Here is an 11,885-nt window from a genome sequence, read left to right as displayed (position 1 = left end):
CATTATGTTATCTAATAAACTAGAGAATAGTAGAAACTAACCTAATATTTTTGTGAATAACAAATGGAATAATGGCACTTTGCACATAGTAAACCCTTAATAAATGCTAATTATAATAATAACTAGTATAGCAACTAAACACTATACTAGGTGCCACGGGATAGGAGAGACTTACTTCATCACATGTATTAAGAACATTTACTGGGCATTGGAGTTAAAACCAGTACACATAAATTTAACTTGAGGCTGAGTAAGAGGAGTACCAAAACAGAAGATTCTAGTGGAGGGAGAAAAAGCATTGATGGAGGTGATAAGGAAAGTTCCTCTGGCCAAGGTGGCATGAGTTAGGCCTTGAAAGATGTTTTCAGGTGAAGACAAGGGATCAAGGAGAGGAGTCCAGTTTGAAGGAGATGCTATATTCTCCAAGCGATTAATGAGAGGCAAAGTTTTCCATTTTTATCCAAACCCTAAAAATCTCTTTGGGTTTGGTGTCCACCCTTACCTATAGGACAAGTAGCAAATGAGATGAGTTTGCCAAACCCTTTGTCGTAGGGAATGGGGTGTCAACACCCTTCCAAGCCACTTCTCCTCACATCAGTGTTCTTCCTCCTATGTGGGACACTGTTCAGAGCTGAGAGTTACTCTCTGTCTACTTCTAGCACCCGCTGCTTCCACTCATCCCTGAGGGCACAACCCTGTCTCCTAATTGGTCTATTAGGCAGTTTCCCCCCAGCTTATGTTTTCTTTTGCTCCTCACTAGCCCAGCCCCTCTGGACTGCAACAACAATCTAGCCCCTTCCCCAGAGCCCACAGCGTGCCACCAGCTGGCACTCTCCTATCAGGCCACCTCTGGGAACCAGCAATACAGAGCAAGCTCATGTCAGTGCTTCCACCTCTCCGGCCAAGCTGTCCCTCCGGCCCCATAACCACATGCCATGCCTTCTTCTGACTTTCTTCCCAGCTGTCAGCACATTCCTGGTCTTAAGCTAACCCAGGCCACACTCTCCTGGAGACACATGAGAGCACCACCCTAGCCTAGATGCATGCATTTTCTCCTGGTGCCACAGAAATTGTGGCAACAGAATTGCAGAAGGTTAGAAGCCTGTCAGAGACACTAGAACAAAGCCCTGAGTTACCTGCAGGAGCAAAGGGTATGCAGTCCCTTCTGGACTCCAGGGTCCCATGGGAGGCTTGTAAGTGGAGCATCCTAATGTTCAATTTAGTTGAAGATTGGCTTCTTAAACAGAATTCCTTTTTTAAGTTTAGTTGTGGTCTGGCAGAAATTTCAGCAGTCACCTCTGACCCCTTCTTAAACCCAGTTACCAACACTCTCATCTGAGTTCCTTTTATTAGGTGTAAAATGGAACCAGGCTCAGTCCATCAGCACTTTTCTAATATTGTGGGAGAGCTAGAAACAACCCTGACTTTGCATTTGTTCCAGGACAGGCAGGTGAATACCAAATGCCATTTGAATGAGAAAACGCTACATGGTTGCTAGTTGTGTGAAGACCACTTCTGCTCAGGGACAATGGTCCTCTGTTCAGAGAGAACCTGACCAAAAGCATTCGGAATTCAGTCCTTAGAAATAAGCAATGCTCTATATTCTTTTAGTGGAAACATCTTTTGCTGAATACACCCATAAGAGATAACAGTATTTCCGCTCAGAAGCAGAATTAAATGTACGTGTTCAACTGGACACAGGCTCAGCTGGGCTGTGGTGTCCTTTCTTCCCAGGTACCACCAAGCTCAGACTCTCTCCCTTTGGAATAGCCTCTTCCATTTGCCTCTTCATTTCTTCCGTGTTAACACTCTGAAGCCAGATTTGTTCTCTTGGCTTTAAGTCACTGCTAAATAATTCTAATTGCTCTGTACATCCTACCCAAGAGCAGACTCTTCAGACTCTTTAGATGTGCCCAAGGGTCCCCACTTTCCCCCTCCAACTGGAGATACCTCAGCTCCCTTACACGAGCTCCAAGACACAATCAATTCTGTGACTCACTATTGCCCAAATTCCACCTTCTGGCACCCTGCCTTTCTTTTTGTAGAACCACCTCATTCTTCACCCCCTCTTCCCTCTACTATCTACTATTGACTAATACCATCCCATCAGATCTGGCTCACAGCACTCACGGCAAGGGATATTTGTGATATGCTGACCCAGCATCCCTTTGTTTAAGGATTTCACTTCTTCCTTCCTCCATTCACATGGGCAGGCCCCTGTCCCAGAATGGCCAGTTCAAGTATTCCACGTCCAAGGAGGAGGAGTTGGTTCCCATTTGGTGCTGAAAGTCTTGCAGGAGCAACCAGGGTCTTCTCGGAGGTTTGGTGAATGGGTGCTGGAGAAGAGAAGGTCTGCTGGGTGAGGATGTGGCATCTGAGGAGAGTTGGTCTGTCCCTCCACTCCAGGCTCTGTGCTGTGTGTTGTTTTCATTACCAGACAGCATCCTGATAGCATCACAACTCTGGATATATCTGTATCTGAACCCAGCTCTGTCTTTCAGCTCATGAGTTGTAAGGAATAATCAATTTCCTGTTTGCTTTCAATAAATAATTTCTTTTTGTTTTAAATAAATAATTCCCCTTCTGTTTAAGTTCAATTTGGGTTTTTGCCACTAAGAAGGTTAAAAGAACCTTGACCTTGACTTTTACCACACTTTGAGTACAAAGATGTACACATATTCTGCCTTGTGCTGTTTACTGCAGTGTAAGCATTATTCCTAGGTAGTACACTGTAAGCTGCTAGAGGGCAGTTTACATTATGAACATCTGTATCCTCTATGGCACCCAGCACTTAATATGACTTCCAACATATTGTTTGCTTGGCACAATGAATGAATCCCATTGACCACCCCAATTCATCCATAAACCCTGGAAATATAGACAAATACATATTATGTTGCCGAGGAAACTTCCCAATGTGTAAAAATTAAAAAATGGCAACATCTTTGTTTCCAGAATTTATGAACATCCTGTAGAAATCTAAGTGTGAAAGCATGACTTGGGGCTGGTTAGATAATACTTGCCGCATGGATTCAGCCTTTCCAACATCCTTCCAGACAGTCTGAGCTGAGTTTCCTGAAGGATGTTGCCATGTGCTCTAGCAATGCCCAGGCTTCCCTGGACCCAGGAACCTGAGTACCTGCTGAAGAGGCTTTAGGAATGAGATGGCAGAGTTCAGACCTCTTGAGGACCAGCTGCAGGAAGATACCTAAAAAATAGGCTGGAGTCAAAATACCCATGCCAGACTAAGCCTGGCCAGACCCTCCAGGCACAGAGAGCCTGCTTGCTGTGTTTCTCCATATGGAGGGCAAAGTCAGACTAATATTCCTTCTCATTCTAGCAGAAGATGATCTAATTATCAAAGGGGTGGTTAAGGAGTGCTTTCATTTAATTAGTAGTTGTATCTTTTGAAATTTCCTGTTTCTTCTTCCCATGTTTAGGATGAGTTGTCCCACTCTTCTAGATAGGGGCTTCTTTGGTGTTGGAACTACTGGACCAGCCACGCCTGCATTTGCTTCTGACATTCTTACCCCACCAGCCCCTGCCCCCACCTACCCCAAACCACTGTTCTTCACTGTTCTTTGGAAAGAACCCAGTGGCCCAGTGAGTTAGCTGTTTCCAGTCGGCTGGCCAAATGGAAACTGGGTCAGAGCCCCATCCCACTGTGCCTCTTTGGTGCCCACTGAGGACAATTCGTAGACAGCGCTCCAATTGCAATTTATTTTCTTTGCACATGCTTTGCAGAGCAGCCCCTGATTCCCTCCAGCTAACAGAGCCCCCCACCTTCATTCATTGTATGCTCATAGGAGATTAGGACATCGATGCCACACCTAACCAAATCCGTCCTGTTGCTTCATGCCAGGGAAAGACGTCCCCTATTGGGAGTAGACATCATTGGTTTGGCGGGGGGGGCACATCTTTCTCCCTGAGGTCAGCTTTTTTCCTATGAGAACGTCCCATCTGCTCCTCAGTAATGCTTACAATCTGGAAATGAGAAAAAATGTGACTTGAGCTACTAGAGGCTCTACAGGGTGTGTGCAACTGTGCATCCCTCAATGCTTGTGCACACACGAGCGTACATGGGCAAAGATGCACATGTGCCAGCCCTTATTTGACAGTACCTTGTGTAGAAATATGGGAGAAGACATGAAGTGGAAGAAAAGTATAGGAGAATCAATCCAGGACAGATAAAGACAGATAAAGGCAATGAGCAAAAGAGGCATCCCTCTCCCCACCTTATCCTGTCCCTTCCTCCTCCTTGGGATCTCACACTAGGACATTTTTCTTCCCTTTCCCGTGTCTTAAACTTCTAGCTCCACTTTTTCCCTCTAAATATAAACATTCTTAGGTTTCATTCTCAAAAGAAGGCAGAAAAAAAAAAAAAGAGAAGAAAGGAAGTACCAAGCAAAGAAAGAGGGAGTAGAGAAAGAAGGAGCGGGAGATGGAAGAAGGGACATGTAACCTCCCACCCAGACCACTCTCCTCCTGTGGACACAAATATCTCCTGAGTGTCACCACTTGCAGACAGGAGGTGGAGCTGAACATGGCCAGCACCAAAGTTCTCGTGCCTCCTTCCCACCACCACTTTTCTTCCCCTCCTTTTGCTGTAACCAGTAGCTTTGTGATTGCCCAAAATGAGAATCTTGGAGTTATCCTAAATTTCCCTCCTAACACTCCATATTCAATCAGTAACCAAATCTTATCTCACTACCTCTCAAATGTCTCTCAGATTGTTTTCTCACCCCCATCACTATTTCCTTGTCCACGTTATTTATTTATTTATTTATTTATTTATTTATTTATTTATTTATTTATTTTGAGACAGAGTTTCACTCTTTTGCCCAGGATGGGGTACAATAGTGTGATCTCAGCTCACTGCAACCTCTGCCTCCTGGATTCAAGTGATTCTCCTGCTTCAGCCCCTGAGTAGCTGGGATTACAGGTGTCTGCCACCATGCCCAGCTAATTTTGTATTTTTAGTGGAGATGGGGTTTCACCATGTTGGCCAGGCTGGCCTTGAACTCCCGACTTCAGGTGATCCGCCTGCCTTGGCCTCCCAAAGTACTGGGATTACAGGTGTGAGCCACCGCATCCGGCTGCTTGTCCACTTTAGACTTCTCATCTCTTTTTCATCAGGCTTCACTAGTCTTTAAACTGGTCCCATGCCTTCACTCTCACTTATTTTATTCCCTCCCCACCCTTGGGCCAAAAGACTAAACTTTCTAAAACCTGAAGCAAATCCTAACATTAGGCTGCTTCAAATCCTTCAGTGGCTCTGCAAATTCTCCAGAACAGCAGTTAGCCCTTCAGCATGACAGATAAAGCCCTTTGCAAGCCGGCACCTGCCTACCTCTCCAGCCATGCCCCAGGCTCTCACAGGCGCTCTGTATTTCTCCCCATACCCAACTCCTCCAAGTGCCTGAACCCTCCATGCTCTATCACATGCTGTCTCACACCTCAAGGCTTCATTCCACTTCCAGAAGTGTCCTGCCTCCATTGTCTGTCTAGAAAGCCTCTAGTCCTCCATTAGATCTTAGCGCCAATACCAGCTTCTCTGTGAAGACTTACCTAGCATCCCTGGGGCAGACTGAAAGGGTACCCTTTGGTTGCCCTTGATAGTCGGCATATTTCTTCATTAACCCTATTTTAATTGTATTGTAACTGTTTGTTTGTCCAGCTTCCAAACAAGACTAATCTCCTTGGAGGAAGGAATGATGTCTTTCTTCATGTACCCCTTACCAGAGCAGCGTTTCCTATCCACTAGGCTTAGAATTCATAGCAAATATTTGTTAAATTAACAAAGATACGACCAGATAAACAGTGACTGAAACCAAAGAGAAAATGGTCACAAACCCAAAGGCATTTGAGGCACTACGGCTTTGGGGTAAATGAGTCAGAAAACATAAAAATTAATATGTTGCTGCAGCATCAATACTCAGCATAGTATCTCTGGGGGCAGAGGATGAAACCAAGAAGAAAGAAAGCGATGAATCAGAGACAAAACTCGGTGTGGGCCAATGATTGGGACAAAATGGTAGCAGCCTAAACTATGATTACAACAGGGAATTTCTGACTGTTAAACTAACTTGATGTAATTTAACTCATTAATTGGTTTTTCAAATAATGAAAGGCTTGGTCTTTCTGGCTTGGGAGAGTGGAATTAGTTCCAAATGGAAAATAAGGAGAGGCAGTTTTCAATGCAACATCAAGATATTTCTAGCAATAAATCTGCTTACATATGGACTAGGTCAGAATATAGAAGTCTTTGTTCTACCACCTACTCGCTCTGTCACCTTGAGCAAGTTCCTTAACCTCTATGAGCCTCAATTTCCTTGTAAAATACGTACAATCATAGTATACACCTGAATATAAATATTATAATGATGTAATATATTTAGCATGCAGTAAGCATACAATGCATATTGAATTTTATTAGTAGTGGAACTTAGTTCCCTATAATTGAAACTTTTGGAACAATGGTGGAATAATTACTAAGTGCAAACATTTCTTTTTCCTTTTTACTGTCTCTGTAGTATTATAGTGATTTTCATATCATCTCTCCTAGTAGATAATAAATTCTTAAGGCCATGGTCCAAATCTATTTCATTTTAATAACTTCAAGATCCCTTGCACCTAGGAACCATTTGAGCAATATATGTTGAACTGGGAGATAAAGACGATCTAAGCATCAGAGGGAAGAGAAGACTAAGTCACCTCCAAAGTTTATTTAGACAATAGAATCCTCTCATTCATCCGTGCATTCATTCCTTTACTCAACAAAATGGTATGGGTGGTAACAATGTGTTATGCAATAGCCTGCTATTGGGGATGAATTATAGAAGACTGTTGAGTTACAAAGTTCTATGTTACCTAAACTACCCTGGAAATATTTTAATGCTAATGGTGTAGTTCTTTGTTTTGTTCCTCTAAATAGATTGCTTATTTTGTACTATCCTGGAAAGTCATTTAGGAAAGAGACCAGAAAAGAGCAAAAAGGAAGTGGCTATTGTCCAAAACACACAGCTATTTTTTAGAAATGCAAATCCAAACCTCATGGATGATAGAGGACAGAATCTTTGTCAGTAGCAAAAGGCCTATCAAGTCCTCTAATTAGTGCTATCCTTTCCTGCCTGTTCCATTATACTCTGATAGTCCACCCTCAAATTCCCAGTGCAAGACAAGAGCTTGAGACGTGGACATATGACCCTAGAAAAGGTACCTTTTTGATACATAGAATCCAAAATCAAGAGAGCAGAGTGAAAACAGAAAGGAAGCAGCATCAAACCACATGCTCAGACTTGTGGGGTGGGGGTTGTTCCATGCAAAGCTAATGTGATAAATGCCATGAGTTACCAAAGGATGCCAGACTTTCTCTGGAGATGTCTACTACTCCAAAGGCTGCGAATCTTTTCTTTACTTAAAACAAGTCTTTAACCCTGATGGATCATGAATGCCCTTTGGGGATATGTGAAGTCCTAAAATTACAGACAGAATTAAATATGTAGATTTTTTAAGGGAGAAGTTTCACAGCTTATATAAGATTCCCAAAGCGATCTGTGGTCCAAAAAATCTGTCATGTTAATTGGGGACATGTTGCTGACTAAGCAGTTATTCTGAGTTGGAGGCAAATGGAAAGTTCAGAAAAGCATTCCCATTGTGCTCACAACCAGGTCAATTAGACTCTCACCAGCCTCTGAGCACATCTCCCATTATTCTTCTTCCAGAAAGTTGTCCTCAAAGAACCCTAAAAATTCCATAGCACTCGACGTACATGTATAAAGAGAGTACATGGGTATGAATATGCGTGTGTGTGTGTATGTGTTTGTGTTTGTGTGTGCATGCACGTATGTGAGTGAAAGTCTAAGCAGAAAACAGTGCACTGAAATTGGGTTACTTGGGAAAAGCTTAAGAAAGGTTCTATTTACTGGGTGTAGTGAAATCATAAGGGATCGTGCAGTACTCCATGCTAATAACAGCTGGAGCTATAATCACCCCTAGGCGTTAAGGGTCAAGAAGAGGGAGTGGCGTTGGAACCCAGAGACAGAGAGAGCTGTGTGAAAAGTGATGCCTGACAAGAGGGTGACCTTCTGTCAAGGGACGCAGACAGCCCAAGGTGACACACCAGGAGAGAATATCACAGGAATAAATACTACAACTTCTGTCCTCCCTTCAGTGATCTGCTAGGACTCCCCATTTGCCAAGACTAATAGACGCCAGAGGACAAGGGAAACCATTGATGTAAGTCGTAAGATCAGCTTCCATGAAGTATAGAGTAGACCCGGAGGAACAAACTGAAGAAATTCCAGCCTGGTGTGTGTGTGCACGTGTGTGTGTTCCCCATATATGAGAGGGTAAATAGTCTAAATTCAGATCCACTGGTCTTTACCCCCTACAAGTTAAGCCATAGGGACTAGGAATAAATAAGAGACTCACATTTCTTGCTCACCTCTCTGTGTCTCTCAAGGCTTTGCTGGATGGAGGATCTATAGCAGCAGCAATGCTCAAATTCTTTCTATCTCTTGTCTCTTTGTACTACAATTCCTCCTCAATCCTTAGTGGTAAAAATGGGGTCAGGGCACATAAAAGGCAAATCTCATTACCCAAACAGGTGTTTCTCTTTGCTTTGCCATGAACTGGTTGTGTAATGTTGGGCCAGGCCAGTCTCACTGTGGGCATCAGTTTCCTCATTTGTAAATGAAGGGGCTGGGCCAACTCTCTCTGGTTCCATGTTTAGTCACCTTACTTCTCATAGCCCTCTCAACATTCTGAATCCTGAATGCCTAGTGCAGTGGCCACAGGTTGTAGGCACTCTATAAACAATGGGGAGCTATAGGGTTCAGCTCAATTCAACAAATATCTCTAAAGTCTAATTCTGACTATGTGTTTAGTTCACACATTGCTCTTGTACACTTTATTCCTAGTAACAATCTTGAATTTGGTTATTGCCATGAAAGAGTTAAAGCTTTCTAGTTCTTAGTACTCCTAGCCTCCCGATCACTGTATGCATTTTATATCTCACTCCTACCTTCCAGCCTAAAACAGAGTCCAGGTAACTCCTTGAACAATGACTGAATTATTTCCAAGTCATTACATGTTCTGGCTCTGTGTTGGTTAATTTTGTATGGACTTGACTGAGGTAAGGGATGACCAGTTAGCTGTTAAAACATTATTTCTGGGTGTGTCTGTGAGGGTGTTTCTGGAAGAGATTAACATTTGAATCAGCAGACTGAGTAATGAAGATTACCTTCCACAATGAAGGCTGGGTATCATTTAATCCCTCTAGGGCCTGAATAGAAAGAACAAAAAGGTGAAGGAAGGGCAAATTGACTCTCTACTTGAGCCAGGCCATCTGTCCTCTCCTGCTCTTGGATGTCTGCACTCCTGGTTCTCAGGCCTTTGGATTTAGGCTGAGACTTGCAGTGTTAGAAGAGTATTACCCCAGTCTTTCCTTTGACTTCTATAACCTTGGCATTTTGAAGAGTTCAAACCAATTACTTAATGTGACTCTCCTTCAATTGGGTCTGTCTTTTCCTTCCTTTTGATTAGATTTATGTTGCAAAATTTTGTCAGGAATATAACAGAAGTGATGCTATGCTCTTTTGCATCTGTTTGTTGGGGAACACATGACATCAGATTATCCCATTGTTATTGATGATAACTTGAATTGTTTGGTTAAGGTGGTGTCCAACATGTTTCTTACTGTCAAGTTATTATTTTTCCTCTAGAATTAGTAAATAACCTATGAGAAACGCTGTGAGGCTATGTAATATCCAGTTCCTCATCAAACATTCTCCATAAATGTATCACCCATTCATGATTCTTACCTAAACTAATTATTATTGTAATGGCTGCAAAATGGTAATGTTCTAACTCTTTCCTAACTCCATTGTTCCTTTTATGTTTATTAATTAGCATTCTATTGTGAAGAAAAGCTTTCCTTTCTTCTCAATCACCTATTCATTTATTCATTCATTAATTTATATCAGTCTGGAATCATGGATTCTTATTTTGTTAAACATGTTAAAATGTGTAACTAACAGTTATTGATTTTGTTGTTCAAATTTCCAGGACTTGCTCAATAGGAGCCACTCACACTGGATCCTGAGTCTTTTTGATATATCTCCATCACTTTTTCATAGTTTTTTTTTCTGGTACAATAAGGTAATTCAGGTTCATCTTAGGCCTTCTTTGCTCCAACCAGCCTATGGCATCAGACATTTCTTCAAGAAACATTGATTCTTTTTGTTGAGGAATTGTATTTAGAAACAAGGTCTTGGGACTAGATTTGCTCGTTTTTATCGAAGTGCCATTGTTTCCTTCAGTGAACAGAGCTATTTATAGGACAGGAGGAGTGCACACACACACACAGATGTTATATATAAAAAAGAAATACATATAATATACATATAGATGTACATATGTATGAAATTACATATTAATACATATTATTTATTAAATGTTAATATATTTAATAAAACCATGAGTTTTTGCTAATACCAACAATTTTGACCCAAGACTATTACTATTGGTACATTCGAGATTTTCTTCTGTACGTTATTATTTTTTATTTATTTATTTATTTTTTGAGACTAAGTCTCACTCTGTCACCTAGGCTGAAGTGCAATGGCACAATCTCGGCTCACTGCAACCTCTGCTTCCTGGGTTAAAGTGATTCTCCTGCCTCAGCCTCCCGAATAGCTGGGATTACAGGCACATGCCACCACGGCCGGCTGAATTTTTGTATTTTTAGTAGAGACGGTGTTTCACCATGTTGGCGAGGCTGGTCTTGAACTCCTGACCTCAAGAGATCCAGCCGCCTCAGCCTCCCAAAGTGCAGGGATTACAGGCATGAGTCACTGTGCCCGGCCCTCTGTACAAATTTTTAATTGTCTTCTTCAACAGTCAGAAACCTGCTTTCCTTTATCCTTAATATAGTTATGCATTTGCTCACTCACCCATTTCTACATTTCACATAAAGTGGTTTCTGAATTGCTAACACTATGTGTTAGAAGACAAAAACTGTTAACTAGATTTTAATATATGTTTATGGTTCCTTTTGTATTTAGTCTGATGGTCTATAGTCAAAGAATTGAGTTCAAATGTTACTTGTATTAGTTTTTAAATTTTTTCCCTAGTTCAGTGTGGTAATGTTCTTCATTTATGATATGGTTAGTGATTTTTCTTGGTAGGTAAAATGTCAACATGGTTCCAAAACTAAAAATGACACAAAAGGTATATTCAAAGAAGTGCCGTCCCCTACGCGCACCATTTGTCCTTACCATCCCATTTCCCCACATCCTCTGTAGATCACAAATTGTATCCATTTCTGGTTTATTCTTCCTGTGCTTCTGCCAGCAAAATTAGACAGATATTGTAAATATGTCTATTTTCGTCTGTCTCCCTCTTCTACAAAAGGTAGCATAGCATACATTGTATATATTCTTTTTTACACAAAAGGTAGTGTAGTATACATTGCAGAAATACTCTTTTGCTTTTTGTTTTTTCCACTCACTAAAATATCCTGAAAATCACTCTGTGGCAAGCATAAAGATCCTCCTCATTTGTTTTGCAACTCCATACTGCTCTATTGAGTGGATGTATCATCACACACTCAGTCTAGGATGTATGGAAATTTTAGGTTGTTTGTAATATTTTGCAATTATAAACATTGCTGTAGTGAATAACTTTGTGTACATGTATTTTCATGTTCATATTGTTAGAGGTGTAGCTTCAGAGTAAACTTCTAGAATAGGGATTGCCACCTCAAGAGAGAAACGCATATGTATTTGTGTTAGATATTGCAACTTCCTCTCCAAAGAGTGGCATTATTTTTCACTCATCCTAACACTGAGAGTATTTCTTCTCACAGCTTTGTCAATGGTGTA

This window comes from Macaca nemestrina, chromosome 11, assembly GCF_043159975.1.
Source record: "Macaca nemestrina isolate mMacNem1 chromosome 11, mMacNem.hap1, whole genome shotgun sequence".
NCBI lineage: Eukaryota > Metazoa > Chordata > Mammalia > Primates > Cercopithecidae > Macaca > Macaca nemestrina.
This window is presented reverse-complemented; position numbering follows the sequence as displayed.